The 16,494-nt window shown below is 37.0% G+C and overlaps 1 non-coding gene across 1 annotated transcript; it reads left to right on the forward strand.

Annotated features, from left to right (window-relative positions):
• The first annotated feature begins 10,917 nt into the window (after positions 1-10,917).
• Positions 10,918-11,079, forward strand: LOC142441777 (U1 spliceosomal RNA). Its single transcript, XR_012783119.1, has one exon. It is a non-coding gene; the product is annotated as a U1 spliceosomal RNA (small nuclear RNA).
• The last annotated feature ends 5,415 nt before the right edge of the window (positions 11,080-16,494 follow it).

Consider the following 16,494-nt stretch of genomic DNA (forward strand, 5'->3'; position numbering starts at 1 on the left):
CTCTCTACCATAGAATTCATTCCAACTCATAGTGACTCTACGGGACAGAGTAGAACTGTTGTTCTGGGTTTATGTGAGTAGAAAACCTCATCTCTCTCCCATTAAAAGCTATCGTTACCTTAATTCTGTGCTTTTTATATGGCATCTCATTGTGTGATTGATTATATGAGAACACAACCACATAACATAATCAGTTCATAGTGCTTAGTTCAGAAATCTCAAGCTATATGAAGATTTCCTTTATTTGTGTTATTAGACTGTGTAAGAAATATTTTTGCTTGCTTTATTATGTTTTCATTAAATGCCTATGAGTGGACTCCATTATATTATTTGGTTATTTACTCCTGTTATCCTCTATGTGGTAGTTACATAATCTGATGTCAAGTTGCGAAGGGGTGGAGTCTAGCCTGTCAATGAGGTTGCAGTTTGATGACCTAATTCAGAGGCTCCACGGAAATAAATAGCTCACTGGAGGCCTGATACAGATAAGAATCTCTGCTTTGTCATCCTACTGACAAGCTATACTGATGCAGCCAGAGCCCTGCAACTGGAGAAGTCACGTGGAGACACATGGCAGCCCTGAGGTGCTTCCACCACTACTGGATTCACAAGACTTGTCACCCACTGGCCTGTGATCTTCCTGCATTCAGCATCATTGCACAACTGCATCAGTCTAAAGGGAAATTTATGGACTAGTGTCAGATATATGGGTAATATTGGACTTACAGACTTGATCTGGACTGGGCTGGGATGTGTCCTTAATGTACAATTGTTCTTTTATATAAAGTTCTCTCTTACACACATATGAGTGTCCCTAGACTTGTTTCTCTAGTCAACCTGGACTAACACACTCTAGAACAGTGTTTTCCAAAATGGGCGGAACTACCCCTGGGGTGAACTGGCGTAATATAGCCTGTGAAGCTGCAAACACAGATGCCACACTTTATTGTGGATTATAACCTAGAGTACAAACATGTTTAATTGCTTAGGGGGCAATGACGACTTTTTTTTCTGAAAAGGGGACAGTAGGCCAAATGGGTGTAGGAACCTATGCACTAAAGCCAGGGTCCAAGGACGAGGTCTCAAAAGTCATAGTCAGCCTCTTCAGTTTGTACATGACGCAGGAAGTCAAATTGGAAAAAAAAAGGTTGTTATTCAAATAATGGTTATTTAATTTGTTTAAAAAATATATTTGTGGTTTTCAATTTTTTTAATTGTTGTGAGCTAGAATGGGTCCTCGAATCTCAAAAGTTTGCCTACTCCTGCTCCAGAACAAGGAAAGAAGAGAGAACATGTTTCAGACCAAGACAACTGTGGTTCTTCAATCAGCCCTCTCCGGGGAGTCAATAAGATGAGATTGTGTTCATTCCTCTAGCTGGGCTGATAAACAGAAGTGGGAGGCAAAAAACACAATTAACACCATGACTACCAGCAATCATCTCCTCTCCTACACAACAAATACGTTTATCAGAAAGTAGTTTATTGGGATTACAAATAGTTTAGTTCCCTTTGAAAATTACTTTACTCAATGAATTTTTATGTTAATACATATATTTTGTGGCATATAGACTAAACTATAAGTACCAATAATGTTATTTTGTTTCTACTAGGAAAATATTATTCACTGTTTTATCACAGTGAATTAATAGGCAAGAATTAATATAATAAGAAAGAAGTTAATATATGGCAGTGATGGAGGTTATAAGTAATTCAAGGATATTAAGGGTTCAAATTTTGCTGAGGACTACAACTAGAAGTAGTCTTAAAATTTATGTATATATGCAATGAAATCCTGATATACCTAACACATGTATGTTTATATATTTAACACAATGAAAACTTTAAGTGAAACTGAGTGAATGTGTAAGTTTAAATATACCTGGGTTGTTTCATAAGCAATTGATTATGGATGGGGAATGACAAGCATGTTGAAAGTATCTTACACAGCAATCATGTGGTCCACCCAAGGATCTGTCTTTAGGTAATCTTGATGCTCTTCAGACTTTGAATTTGCTAGTGAGATATAGTTTCCCTAAGATTTATATTTCTAAGATACATGAAACGAAGTACTGTTTATTTTATATATTTGATGTGACTGGGTTTGGAGACACCTTAAAGTTAAAAACATTATCATCTATCTCCCTTTTCTTTGTATTTTCCCTAACCGCACAGCGTCTGACACATGAAGGCTGTCCAAACCTTTGAAACGATGAAAATGAGATAATGTGATTGAACTTGTGATATACAGAATGCAAAATACTTGGAGCCAGTATAATAATTATTCATTAAAGGTATTTGATATGAGAGCAAAGTACTCGTTATTTTAATGTACAGTCAAACCTTACCTTACCTGAAGAAATGTTAGGTTAATGATATTTCTGTGGACTATGGAGTTTGAGAATGCTTTCTGTCTACTGGTTATATGTAATTCCCAGAAACGTTCCACTCCTGACACCACATATTATTGAGGCAATTAATAGGGTGGCCTACAGGCTACTGCGTTGATAGCCTTCACTGTGGCACGTGGTCGTGACTGTGGCTGTGCTCTGGGCGTTATGCGTGGCCTGTTACGACCCGCGCGACTGCACATTGTTGACACTTGTTGCAGAGCCTATGTACTTGGATCCCAATACATTCGAAGCTATTATTTTACTTCCAATGTGTTGTATCCTTTCTGGTTTATGTTCAGTTAAAACAATCACACACACACACAGAGATTCTGAGCAACTACATGCACAGCGTTAGAATTTTAATCTCATCTATTAGCCTGAGCCAAATCGAGAGCACATTCGTTTTACTTAGAATTTAACCTTTTACTTTGAGTAAACATCATTCATGAAATAATTTCATTTTAGTATTTTATGTAGGAGTGGTTTGATATGATTTTTATTAAGTATGATCTTATTTTAAAACCACGAAGAACCTGTGTTTTCATACTTTTCTCCAAGTATCCAAACTTGTGATTTTTCTGGGTGATGATTTTCTCTTAATTGTTAAATGTATAGATTATCAGAGAGGTAAACACAGCTTAGGCAAGTAATCTGTCACCAGCCTCCCCTCCCCTGCCTTGAATGTGGTACAAGTGGTTGAATTCTTGACGATCCACTTTTGCATCAAATGAAAAAATGGCCCATCTGTTAACCCTGTGTACTGTTGCTTTTAAAATCCCATGAAGGAGTTCTATTCTTTACAGAGGTTTGCAGGATTTTTAATCAATTCAACTGGCAATTAATAACTAAAAACAGCAACTTAAATACTTAATGTTTTGGGCCAATAATTGCTATTTATTGGAGAAGTTGGAGCATGCAATCATTCGCCTCTGAATGTAGAATATAAGGAAACTTGCTGATCAATAAAGAGTTACAAGGAGTTGAATGTGATTTATTGCCAGTTTATTAGTAAGAAAGATGGGCTGAAGACAAATTAAAGCTTCTTCTTCATTCACCAAGCAACACTAGGAGCCTGTTATTATGTTGTGTTGAGTTGATTTCAACTTACAGACGCACCATAGTACAGAGCAGAACGACTCCCATAGGATCTTCTACCTATCAACTCTGGGAGCGGGTGCCAAGCCTTTTTCCCAAGCAGAGCTACTGATGGGTTCAAACCACCACCACTTGTGGAGAGCAGCTGACCTGAGTACTTCACTGTCGCTGTACCACAGCTCCTTACCAGGGACAGAGAAGACCCTAATTTTCCAGTTCCTTCAAACTGAGAAATGGGAGGAAAAGACCCCAGCCTTGGCCTCTCATTTAGGAGTACATAGTGGGCAAGTGTCCTAAGTACCTGAGAAAAAAATAAGTCCAAAGATTGAAACCAGAGCCAGTTCGTTATGTTAGCTACCATGAATCAATGAGAACTACTATTTCTTAACCTGATCATACAGAGAAGTCACATGGCTATGAGGAATGTACAGTCTGGGTGAACTAATTGATAAAACAAAGCTCTCCCAGTGGATTCCCATTATAAAAAATCATGTCTCAGCTACTTTCAATCCATTGATGGTTTGTAGACAACTCTGTTCCATGCAGAGAATTGGGGTTTTAGACTTTTCATAGCCCCTGGCTGAGCCATCTTCCAGGGCCCTGGAACCTTTCAGTTGAGCTTTGGAAGTTAATCAAGAAGCCTAAGAAGAAAGAGAACGCACAGAGAATTTAGTGGAAGGTTTTAGGACTAGGTCCAAAACTTACATGTATATTTTCTACCCATACCATCACTCAGAACTCAGGCATATGATTCTATTTAAGGGCTAAAATCATCGGAGGAATTTAGTCCAACTGTGTGTCTGGGAAAGGTGTGAAAGAAGAAAGCTGAGGGATTGGCAAAAACTTAAAGCTGTCTCCTCCACTGGTGGAGGATCACATTGAGGGTGGGAGGGAGGAGGTAACCCTTAAAGGATCATCTCATTACTTCATCCTTATAAGTATGGAGGAAGATTTCATTCTATCTACGAAGAAAATGGGGGTAGAATATCACTTTGCCAATAATGTTGAAGCTAATGATAAATACTTAAAAATTTATTATACATAAAGTACTTTGATAAGCACTTTGCATCTATAATCCAATTTTACCCTCAATAAATCTAGAAGTAGTTTAAAATTTTTCCATTGCACAGAGCAAGGTTAATCATTCCTTAGAGTTTATACAACTGTTATAGACTAGAGCTCAAGAAGCCCAATTAGGAAGTCTAAGTCCAATGCCCAAGGGTTTAATCACTGCTTGCACCAGATCCACGCCCAGTAAAAAGCCAAGCCCCTTATTATCAAATTAATTCCAATTCATAACCACAGTCTAAGGGTTTCTGACACCGACAGTCTTTACCTGAGCAGGAAGCCTCATAGGGCAACTGATGTGTTTGAACTGTCAACCACCGTAGTGGTTAACAACCCAGTGCTAAATCCTCAGCGCCACCAGGGATCCTTTTTCACATCCAACTCCTCACTTAAAAGGCTAATCATTTAATTCACTCAGTTTTCAATTGCTGCAACTTAATAGCCCCCTTTGTATCTTTCTTTAAGATTATATCATCAATTATAAATGATCTTATTGAGCTGTCATTTCGCTTCTTAGCTACCAATCCTCTTTGTTACTCACCTTTAGTACAAAAGACCCCATGATTTTGTTCATGGTAAGCTGTCAACATTTATCCTCTGAATTTTCTTTTCAACTGGCCTCAATCATGATTTTGAGTGAAAAGATTTTATTCTACTAAAATGATTCATGAACCTTGGTGGTATGCTGGATTATGTGCTGGGCTGTCAACAGCAAGGTTAGGGGTTTGAAACAACCACCATACCAAGGAAGACATGTACGACTTTAACTCCAGCACAGATTTACAGTCTCAGAAAGTCACAAGGGAACTTTTACTCTATTCTATGGGGTCACTGTGAGTCTGGATTGACTCGGTGGCAGTGAATATTGAGTGAAAGACTTCTCATAAAAAAATCCATCAGTGACTGACTTTACAAATGTCAACCGTCAAGTCCTGGTCTGTTTTGGCAGCTCTAACTAAAATGATCACTTGCCCTTTCCTCATATATTTTCTTTATTTTATCTCTTTTGAGTGGTAACCCTTATCAAAATTCTATATATCTTCATCTTTTCCTGTCTATGAATGGGGTCTTTTTCTAGGTCTCGGTCCTTGAATCTGTTCTAATTCTTTATTAATACTCACTCCAATAGATAAGTCATTTAATTCCACAGTGCTGGACACCAGTAATATGTTCATGTGTTCTGTTTTTCCTCACAAGATATCCCCCTCTGAACCAGATTCATATCTCCAATTATCTCTACAAATCTTACAGATCTAAAATATTTTAAAAACCTAGTCTATCCACAATTGAACTTATCATTTTATTCTAATCTAACGACAATCTCTGTTACCTTTCCTATATAAGTTAATGCCGGTTCAATATTTGCAGGTTCACAGGACAAAATCCTTCCAGTTTCTTTTCTTCTTCTTCTTCTTCTTCTTCTTCTTCTTCTTCTTCTTCTTCTTCTTCTTCTTCTTCTTCTTCTTCTTCTTCTTCTCCTCCTCCTTCTCCTCCTCCTCCTCCTCCTCCTCCTCCTCCTCCTCCTCCTCCTCCTCCTCCTCCTCCTCCTCCTCCTCCTCCTCCTTCTTCTTCTTCTTCTTCTTCTTCTTCTTCTTCTTCTTCTTCTTCTTCTTCTTCTTCTTCTTCTTCTTCTTCTTCTTCTATTTTTAAAAATTTTAATGAATCATTTTATTGGGGGATCTTACAGCTGTTATCACAATCCATGCATTTATTATATCAAGCACATTTGTACACATGTTGCCATTATCGTGTTGAAAACATTTTCTTTTCACTTGAGCCCTTGATAACAGTTCTTCTTTTTTCTCCTCCCTTCCCAACCCTCCCACCCTCTTGAACCCTTGATAATTTATCAATTATTTGTATATTTTACACAGTATTCTGTCTCCCTTCATCCACATTTCTGTTGTTTTCCCCCCTGGGTAGGGAGTTGTAAATAGATCATTGCAATCATTTCCCTCTTTCTCCTCCTTCACCCCTCATCTTCCCCCTACCCTCATGGTAGCTCTGCTTTCATCATCGGTCCTGAGGGGCTTATCTGTTCTAGATTATGTGTGTTGAGCACTCTTATCTGTAGCAGTCTACATGCTTTGATCTAGCCCTATTTGTAAGGTAGAACTGGGGTCATGATAGTGGAGAGGAGGAAGCATTAAAGAACTAGAGGAATGTTGTGTGTTTTGTCAGTGCTATGCTGCACCCTGGCTGGCTCATCCCTTTCTTGTGACCCTTCAGTGATGGGATGTCCAATTGTCTACAGATGGGCTTTGGGTCTCCATTCTGATGCCCTTCATTCATATGAGAATGTTTTTCTCTTTGGGGTCTTCTGATGCCTGGTACTTGTTCCCATCAACACCTTGTGATCCCATGGGTTAGTGTGCTTTTTCCATGTGGGCTTTGTTTCCCCCAGGCTAAATGGCCCCTTGTTTAACTTCAAGCCTTTAAGACTCCAGATACTATATCTTGTAATAACCGGGCACCATCAGCTTTCTTCACCACATTAGCTCATGCAAACATTTTTTCTTTAGCAATCATGTCAGAAAGGTGAGCATTAGCCTATATCTTTCTCACAAAAAAAGCACCCTATCTATCAAATAATTATATTAGACCCACTTTCGCAATATACCAAACATTCATGTTTTAAGCCATCTCCATCACTACAAATGCCATATGCATTTAGTACTCTTTTCTTATCCCTCGTATTTGTTTTCCCATTCTATTGCACGGTGCTTCTAGGTTGCTTTCACTGTCCAACAGTCAGCATATGTCTCTTCCTGTGAGGGCCCTGGGAATTTATTACCCACAAGGAAAGTTAACATACCCAGGAAGATAAAAAAATACAACCTTCGGTTTGTATTAAACCTCAATGTGAAGAAAACAAAAATCCGCACAGCTGGACCATTAGAAAACATAATGATAAAAGAGGAAAGATTAAAGTTGTCAAGGATATTATCTACTTGGATCCACAATCAATGCTAAGGTTGAGAAGTCAATGATTACACCAAACCATTATGCAGCAATGGACCTCTTTAAAATACTGAAGAGAAAAGCAATCTTGTTGACGACTGAAATACACCTGACCCAAGCTAAGGCGCTGAACGTGTGGCGCTAAGCAGTAGACAGGAAGAACAGAGAATAATATGAAGACTTGAAATTTCAAATAATATTGCCAGAACTGCCAGAAAACAAACAAATCTGTCTGGAAGAGTTTCAACGGTTTTTCTCTGGAGCAGGGATGGCGAGGCATCATATCATATATTTGGATGTGTTATCAGGAAGGACCAGTTCCCGGTAAAGATCATCATGCTTGGTAAAGTGTCAGAGGAATACCCTGAATGAGATGGACGGACCAGTGCTGCAACCCTGGAATGAAGCATAGCAATTGTGAAGATGGCCCTGCCTGGCCAGTGTTTCATTCAGTGTACATCCGGGCGCTCTGAGTCATAATGGACTTTGTGGATCCTACCCACAACAACCTCCAAGGTAGCTTGTACTCATAATTGATATAGACAGGGATATGAATCATAAAAGAATACAGTATTCTTGTGTTCGCAATTCTTATCTCGCTTCTTATCTCATTCAAGATAAGTCAGATGCCTCATAATGCCTCCAATTTGTTTATTTATTACATTATGCGGGTACCAGTTTTTTTTTCCATTATAATACTTTTCCAACTTATCTTCTACTATTGGCCATGACCATCTGGCCATCAATCTACTGCTCTTACTGAGAAGGCCTGGTACAGCCTTCCTTCCATCAATATTTATTACTGGAATATTCACCTCTCAAGGATCATCATAGTTTGTTTGCGTATGTTTCTAACAATTGTATGAAGTGTTTCATCATCTGTGAGCTTTTTTGGAGGAAACTACTTTTACTTTACTCCATGTCCCTCTTGTGTGAAGTTATCCCTCATGTAATTACATATCTGATAGTTTTGTTCCCATCAAGAATAATTTCCCCCAATAATAGATGCCCAAAGTATACATTATAGTGCATGCCATGTATATATTCCCAAGAATTTTGACATTTCTATTTGATAGAGGTGGTATTCCTGATTATTCTACTTACATGTATATTTCCTGGCAACTCCAAAATTTTATGTTTCACTTGGAGGTGAGCTATATTTATTTATTTTTTGCATTCATTTAAGCAAATCATCTGTTTCAACTCATTATATATCAGCTGCTCAAGTAAGATCTAACCATGCTATGCACATGTCCAGGCGAGAGAATTATCCTAGGATGATCTTTGACAAGTAAATATCTTTATCTCCTCTTGTTAATGAACATTCTTAGTAAATAGTCTTCATATGCATTTAGTTTATTGATAACAGATTGGTACTAGTTCCTTAAAAAAAGGCATTCCCGTATCTTCTGCACATTGTAAGTAACTAGCGCTGAGTTAGCATGCTGCAAGAATTGCATACCAAGGCCTTACTCTTTATTTCTCCTGTTTTAATTCTTATCAAAATTCTCATGGGAGATGCTGCTAAAACCTACCGCCACGTGGGGTTACTTTCAAAATCTACAAGGTGACACCAAACAATGACATTCCTATTTTACACTTAAAAACACATGAGGGTCATAAAAGTTAAATATCATATTAAAGGCTACTGAGTTCTTGGGTAAGTGGTTAAGCCAGGATTTGATTGAAGTAGCCTAAATTACTAATATATCCAGATGTATATAGTATGAATTAAGCTTTATAGTTATTTCAATGTAAGACATAGAAAATTATATTTTTGGGGGAAATGATCCTTAATGGCAAAACTCCTTCAAAATTTAGTACAAAAATATTAAAAACATATTCATTCTGTGCTATTATAAAATAATAGTTGTCCTTCAGGAACATATTAAATGGCATAAAGAAGCCAGTAATTGTCAGTAAAGTAGGAGATCAAATATATATATATATATATATATATATATATATATGATCTTATATAATTTAGATAGTTGAAATAATGTATTAATTTTTTGTATTCTGTTCTTATTAATTAACATTGCACCATTAGAAACTTCTCATGGCATTATATTATGTTTTGATGATTGCTTTTAATAGTAGCATACTAAATGGATAAATGAAAAACCTATCCTTATCAGTATGAGTTCCTACATTCCCAGGTTTATTTAAAAAAAACAACATATTGTTCATGTCTTTGTGGTAAGTAGATGGCTGCAGACAGTTCTCTCAGTAACACTTGCTTTTGTCTTTGATGGTTGTTTCAAAAAAAATTTAAAATAAAGTCTAACCCAAAACCCAAATAATGGCTTCTGAGAAGTTCTGGACCAGTTAAATGCAAGGAAGAGAGTTTAGCTCAGAAGGTTATGGCAACTGATTTTGATATTCCAAACGGGTAATCACGATTAATTTTCTTGAAGAGCACAGAACAACTCAGAGACTCATAATGAAAAAGTTAAAAGAAATGGAAAATTGAATTGATTCATCTTCTTAAGTCTTCCCTATTTATTTTACAATTTTCATGTGCATATGCAGCCATTTAAAATGACACATCTTAGTTCAGGCACATCTTAGTTCTTAAAATGATATATTTCTTTTTAACACCTATAAGAGACCTTGTGCAACAGATCTGCCCAATAAAACATATGACAGTTGATTTTCTAACTGCTGGGCTTTGAATGTGAATTCAAGACAAACGAAATCTCTGACAACTTCAATATTTTCTCCATTTATTATGACATTGTTCATTGATCTAGTTGTGAGGAGTTTTGTTTTCTTTATGTTTAAGTATAAACCAGATTTAAGGTTTTAGTCTTTCATAGCCTCTTTCCATAAATTTAATCAATTGGATTTCTGTATATTCAATATGGAGAACTCCTTGTATATAGTCACAATGTTCAAATAGGTACTTTCTAGGAGCAAATGATGATCTTGCAAAATTCTATCTTTTTTGAAAATTTTATCAAGTAACCTTTCTTTTTATGTATGTGTGAACACCTTTACTTGAATTTTTATAACAATTGTCTCTGACAATATTTATCCTTTAGTGATAGATGGTTATCTCTCAGATGTTATGAAGTATTTAGCTATTTATTGTTACTCTTTCACATTGTGTAGTGTTCCACTTTTTGTATGCAAAATAGTTTTTATGTGCTCTTCTATTGATGGCATTTGGTTTGTTTTCATATTTTTGTTATTGTGAATAACACCATCATGACATGAGTCTACATATATATATAATATATAAAATATATTATTTAAGGAACAATACCTAGTGGAATGATTACTGGATGATGTCATTGTAAAATGAAATTTTTCAAAGCTTCAGTCTTTTCTCTTTAAGGGAATGTTTTCAATTGGTTCAGTGTTGAGATTTTAATTTCTTAGGTTAAAGATGAACAAAGTGATACTTACCTGGCAGGGGAGCTATCATGACCACGAAGGTGGTTTGCCCAGGGCGAGGCTTATGCATTGCACTCTGGATGTGCTGACCCCTGTGATTTCCCTAAACTTGGGAAACTCCATGCAGAAGTTGTGAAAGTGGGTACTGGATTTGCACTCTCCCCTGAAAAGAAAAAAAATAAAGTTGAACAAAATGAATATTGTTATCAAAATTAATGAAAATTTATCAAACATGAAATCTGTATGGATTGACAATTATTGGTAATTGGAATTTAAAATTTGAAACAAGAAGGAACAAATTATGTGCCAATAAAACTATTAAAAATAAAAACAAAATTAGGAATGATGTGCCCTTTACTTAAAGCATGATTCAATTTTGTTTACTATGTGCCTGTGTTTTAACTGCTATGGAACTATGCACAAGGAGTAAATGTTACCTGATGACTAAAACAAGGAAGAAGAAGAAGGAGCAGTAGGTGGAAAAGATGGCTTTGATGTTAGAAATAATACAGAAAATCCTGTGGCAACATTTTTTTTTGATCCATGGCTTAATCATTAGAAATATATTTTTCAAACACATACATCTTCCATTCTGGATAGACTACATAAAAATGAAATGACTATATCTGTGGAAAGAAACAAAAGAGGTCATAGGTAGAACAAATCCAGGCATCACTGTAGAACAGGCCATCAATTATTCATATGTAAGTTCAAGTAGTTTGACGAACAGCAACAACAAACAAGTTCACAAGAGCTAAAATGTGACTGCGAGTATACTCCATCTAAATTTAGAAACAATCTCACAAATATGCTGACCCATTAAACAGGAGCGACTGAAGACCACAGGGGTGGTTGTAGTATAACAACAAAGCCATCACATAAGGAAACAAAGCAAAAGGTCATTTAAAAATAAAAGGACACATGTGGATGTCAAAAGAGATTGGAGGTGAGGTCTCCTCTGTTGAAGTGGTTCTTAGGAGGTTTACACAAGAAGGAGGGGGAAAGGAGGTGGACATCCACTTGTTGCTATACATAGTGATACAAGACTATGGCAAATCTACAGGTCCTCCACAGAAATGAGAGGGGAACTTCACTGGAAAACCAAGTTAAAACCAGGAGAGGGTAGTGAGATGGTTGAGGTTTCTTGTGCCAACCTGGCTGATAAATACTTGTGGGGTTAATTGAAGGGCGGTGAGATAAAGGGCTCACTGAGTCTCACCGTTCTAGTTCTTGGGTCTCATGCTCTCTGATGGTTGGACCAGGATGCAGCTGCCTTAGCCAGTCCCCTGCTTCAGCTGTCAAGGCTCACTTCCTGTGAGACATCCCTAAGGAGAAGCCACATGGAGCTACCCTGATGTAGCCCTGGGTACTGGAGCAAGCCACTGGAGACCACTGCCAGCACTGAGATGCTTACATACTCACTGATTTGGCTTTCCTCCTGCAGTCAGCGTCATTGTGTGTGTTTGTGAGATAGGGGAGGATTTGTACATTGGTGTCGGACATATGGGCTAATTTTGGACTTATGGGCTTGGACAACATTAGGTTGGGATGTTTTCTTAATGTGTACTTAACCTTTATATAAAACTCTGTCTTACATACATATGATTTTCTGTGGATTTGTTTCTCTATTTCACCCAGACTAATTCAGGTAGTATCTACATTTCAGAGAGAGCATTTTTATTTCATTGCTGGGTACCATGCATAAAGGGGGAGGAGCTTCTTCACATTGGGAATGGATGCTAAACAGTAACTATAGAGAAACTAAGGGGAGAATAAGTCTGGTTTTATGTTCCTGGGTAGATAGCCTGAATATGTTTCTACCCAAACCTTAGTGAATACAGCATGGACTTAGTACAAGGTTGGCCTTAGAAGTTGGCCTTACAGGAAATAGGCATTAAGTAAGGCAACAACTAAGTCAATATTGAAGAAGTACATCAAAGGCAACATCAGAAGGACTTGACATGGAAACCTAAAAACTACCTGTAGCCCTTGGACTGAGGGAGTGGAATCAAGAAATGGCCACCCCAAGACCGTTGAATAGGTGGTCATTGAACTTTGGGTGGGACCCTTGGCTTACTAGGAAACTAATGAAAGGGGACCCAGATCTACAATATATTTAGTACCTCAACACTGCCCTTCCATTAATGTGACATATAATAATCTGATAGGCAAGGATATGCCCTTGTAAGAAATGATAGAGTAAATTTTCTTCAAGCACCAACCCCCATGCTCAATGTAAACAGAGCTTAATCCATTAAAAAATCAATCTGTACAGAGCAACATCTTATGGATGACAGGTCATAGTTGGACTATACTCACGTAAATTCCACATATAACAGAACCTTGAACTCTATGATACTGGATTACTTATAGATGTTATCAGTGCAATCACTTTATACCACAGCAGGATGATTGACAATGTTTTTCTTTTTCTTTTAGGTCTGTCTTTGTTGGAATGATTGTTTTAGTTTTCTTTGGCTGTTGTTGTTGTTGTTGTTGGCTTTTGCTTTGGTTTTGGTCATAATATGACCATCAGAGTAAACCAGAGTTGTTCATAACCCATGGACAAGAAGATGGATTCTGGACTCTCACTTAATTCTAGGCCCAACCTAAGAACAGTTAGTTCTTATAAGATAGCCCTATTTGATACTCACCTTCAAGAAGAGATCGCTGAAGATAAGGGTGCTACAACAAAGTGTTATGTTAGACATTGTTCTCTAGAGAAACAAAACCAGACAATGATGATTATATATATTCTTATGTTTTATATGTGTGTGCGTGTGTGTGTGTGCAATAAGTAATTAATCTATAGAGCAGTACAAATGGCTCTGTGAAACTGACTTCAGTGAGACAGCTAATACACTGGCAGTCCTTCATGTCTTGAGGGCAGCTGGGTAGTCCTCTGTAGAGCAATTTAGGCTATCTAGCCACGGGCAGCAAATAGCAAGGCAGGTCACCAACAGTCAGCCAGATGACAGGGTCTGACAGTCCCTAGTTTAAGTGATGCATTCTCCAATAGCGTGGTGAAGCAGGTCTTGAAGGAAACTCAAACTACAGTGAAACAGTCCATGGGTTAGGTGTCCCACAGGTAGGATAGCTTGGAAATTGTGGCACAGAACAAGCTAAGGACCACACACTGGTTCTATCATCAAAGAGCTAGAGACAAGAAAGGTGAGGCTCACCAAGCCATATTTCTCTCTGCCCTTCAATTAACCCCACATGTCTTCAATCATAATCAATGATTGAAAGATTCTATGGTCCAATTTTTAGTGACACAGTAAACACACACACACATACACACAAGAGGAGAAAGAATATACTGAGTCATTAATATTGACCAGTGTTTAATTATTTCAAAATATAACATAGAATCAAGAACTGATAATACTGAAGGAAGTAATCCAAGCTGAATTTAAGACATTGATAAAAACAGTCCTTTAATTTACACATATTACATTTAGATATATAAATTGAGATTATTCAACACATGGGGACATCACTGAAATTGCTTAGTTATCTTTGGTAATACATTTGAAGTACTACTACTTGGTAAGCTGACTTGTCTATTTCCATTACAAAAAGGTGACCAAACATAATGTGGACATAAAACAACAAAATGATTAGTGTCAGTAAGTAAAATTATGTTGATAATAATTCAAAATTATTACTTCAGGTCACTAGCAAGGTACTGCCAACTGCCAGAAATTCAGAACAGGATGTTAGAATATCAGATTGATTTCAGCTGAAGCTCAAGTTTTATTGACTACAGAAAGATATTAGATTGTGTGGATCCCAAAGCTATGGATAACATTTCAAATGGGAATTCTAGGACACTTAGTGTGCTCTTGAAGACTACAACTCGTGCATAGTCAATGGAAGAGAGAAAACAATTCTGTATGTTTTAAATATTAGACAAGATCTGTATCAGATTAGTATTCTTTCACAATACTTATCTAATCTATATAGTAAAAAAATGTAAGAGTAAAAAAGCATGTGTAAGGATCACTGAAGTAGATTATCATACATATCTGTGCTTAGATTTTTAGGTTATGCTAGACTATTGTTCAACACATACATCATAGAAATGACCTTTATAAACATCTCTTATGAAGCATAATGAGTACATCTCTTAGTCCTAAATTTATATTACCTAAAGGAGAATTGGTGGTGTGAAGTGTTACTCTTTGGGCTGCTGGATGCAAGGCCAGCAGTTTTAACCTGCTAAGGACTCCACAGGAGAAATGTGGCACTACCTACACCTGTAAAGCTTTATAGTCTTAAAATCCCCAGGGGTAGTTCTACCCTGTCCAATAGGGTTGCTATGAGTTGGAATTGGAAAGATTACAGGGAGTTAAACAGTTTTACCTACATGCATGGGAAGAATTCCTGGGTGATGAAAATAAGTTAATGTGCTCATCTTTTAATCCAAAGGTTTCACCCAGAGATGGATCATAAGAAAGGTCTGGGGATTTAATTCTGAAAAGGTCAACCATAGAAAAGCCTATGGAGTATATTTCTGCTTTGACACGCATGAGGTCACCAAAGGCTTGAATCAAGGCAATAGCGATGGAAAGGAATCATTATCTCACAGGAGACAGACAGAACATATGGACATCTCTAGAGCAGAAAAGCTCAGATATTCAAAAGCCTCCTGAAAAGGTAGTAATTACCTTAATAAATATACAGCCATAGAAATTGTCTTTCTTTAGCTTATAAGGTCAGATAGCTGCTACCAGTATATTGAGAAAAATTCTGTCTCTCAGGAACTATTTCACACGAGCTAAATTAAACTGATTTTTGATTAAACAATGCAAACGTATTATGTAATATATAGACACTCATAGGATATGTATATTTGTACTTCCTGGGTTTGTGAATTCTCCCTATAGTCAACATGGATATCCAAATTATACCAATTAAATGAGTTTATAACCTGGCAGGGACAAATATTTGCGATAGGAAAAGGGACATATTCAAAGTCCATCTTATCAGCATACCATCTCAATTTTGTATGGAGAGTGACATAATAATCAGAGGCCAATTTATTCATTTCTCCAGGAAAATTGCTCTCTTGGGAGTCAAAGTCCTTAAAAGCAATATGATCAGCTATTCCTACTGTAAGGAGTGGTGACATTGCTGTGTTTGGGGATATAATTAGAAGAGAGAAATCTACATGAACTTAAGGTATTGTGACTTAGATAATCTACCAACATCTTTACATAATGGAAACGTCATGGATAATCAAGATTTGTATAGACTACTTGAAACTATGTTAAAATCACCATTGACCTGAAAACTATCTGTGTTCCTCAATATAATTCCATCTTAAGGACCTCACTAATTCATTATAGTCCCTTTATCAGGGATTCTTCTCATTTTTCTAGATACACCATAATATGTTCCTAGGAAGCAAGTAAAAAGCTTCTGTGTTCATTAGGGTTGTTAGTTGACTAAGCTGTCTATCTTGAGTTTTTCTATAAGGAATATTTTCTTTCCAATAATGAATAAAATTGCTCGATCCAGCCTGTTCTGGGAGGGTTTAAACAGTTGACTTAGATTTAGAGAACAACTTTTGTCTTCT

Source organism: Tenrec ecaudatus, chromosome 2 (assembly GCF_050624435.1).
Source record: "Tenrec ecaudatus isolate mTenEca1 chromosome 2, mTenEca1.hap1, whole genome shotgun sequence".
Classification (NCBI taxonomy): Eukaryota; Metazoa; Chordata; class Mammalia; order Afrosoricida; family Tenrecidae; genus Tenrec; species Tenrec ecaudatus.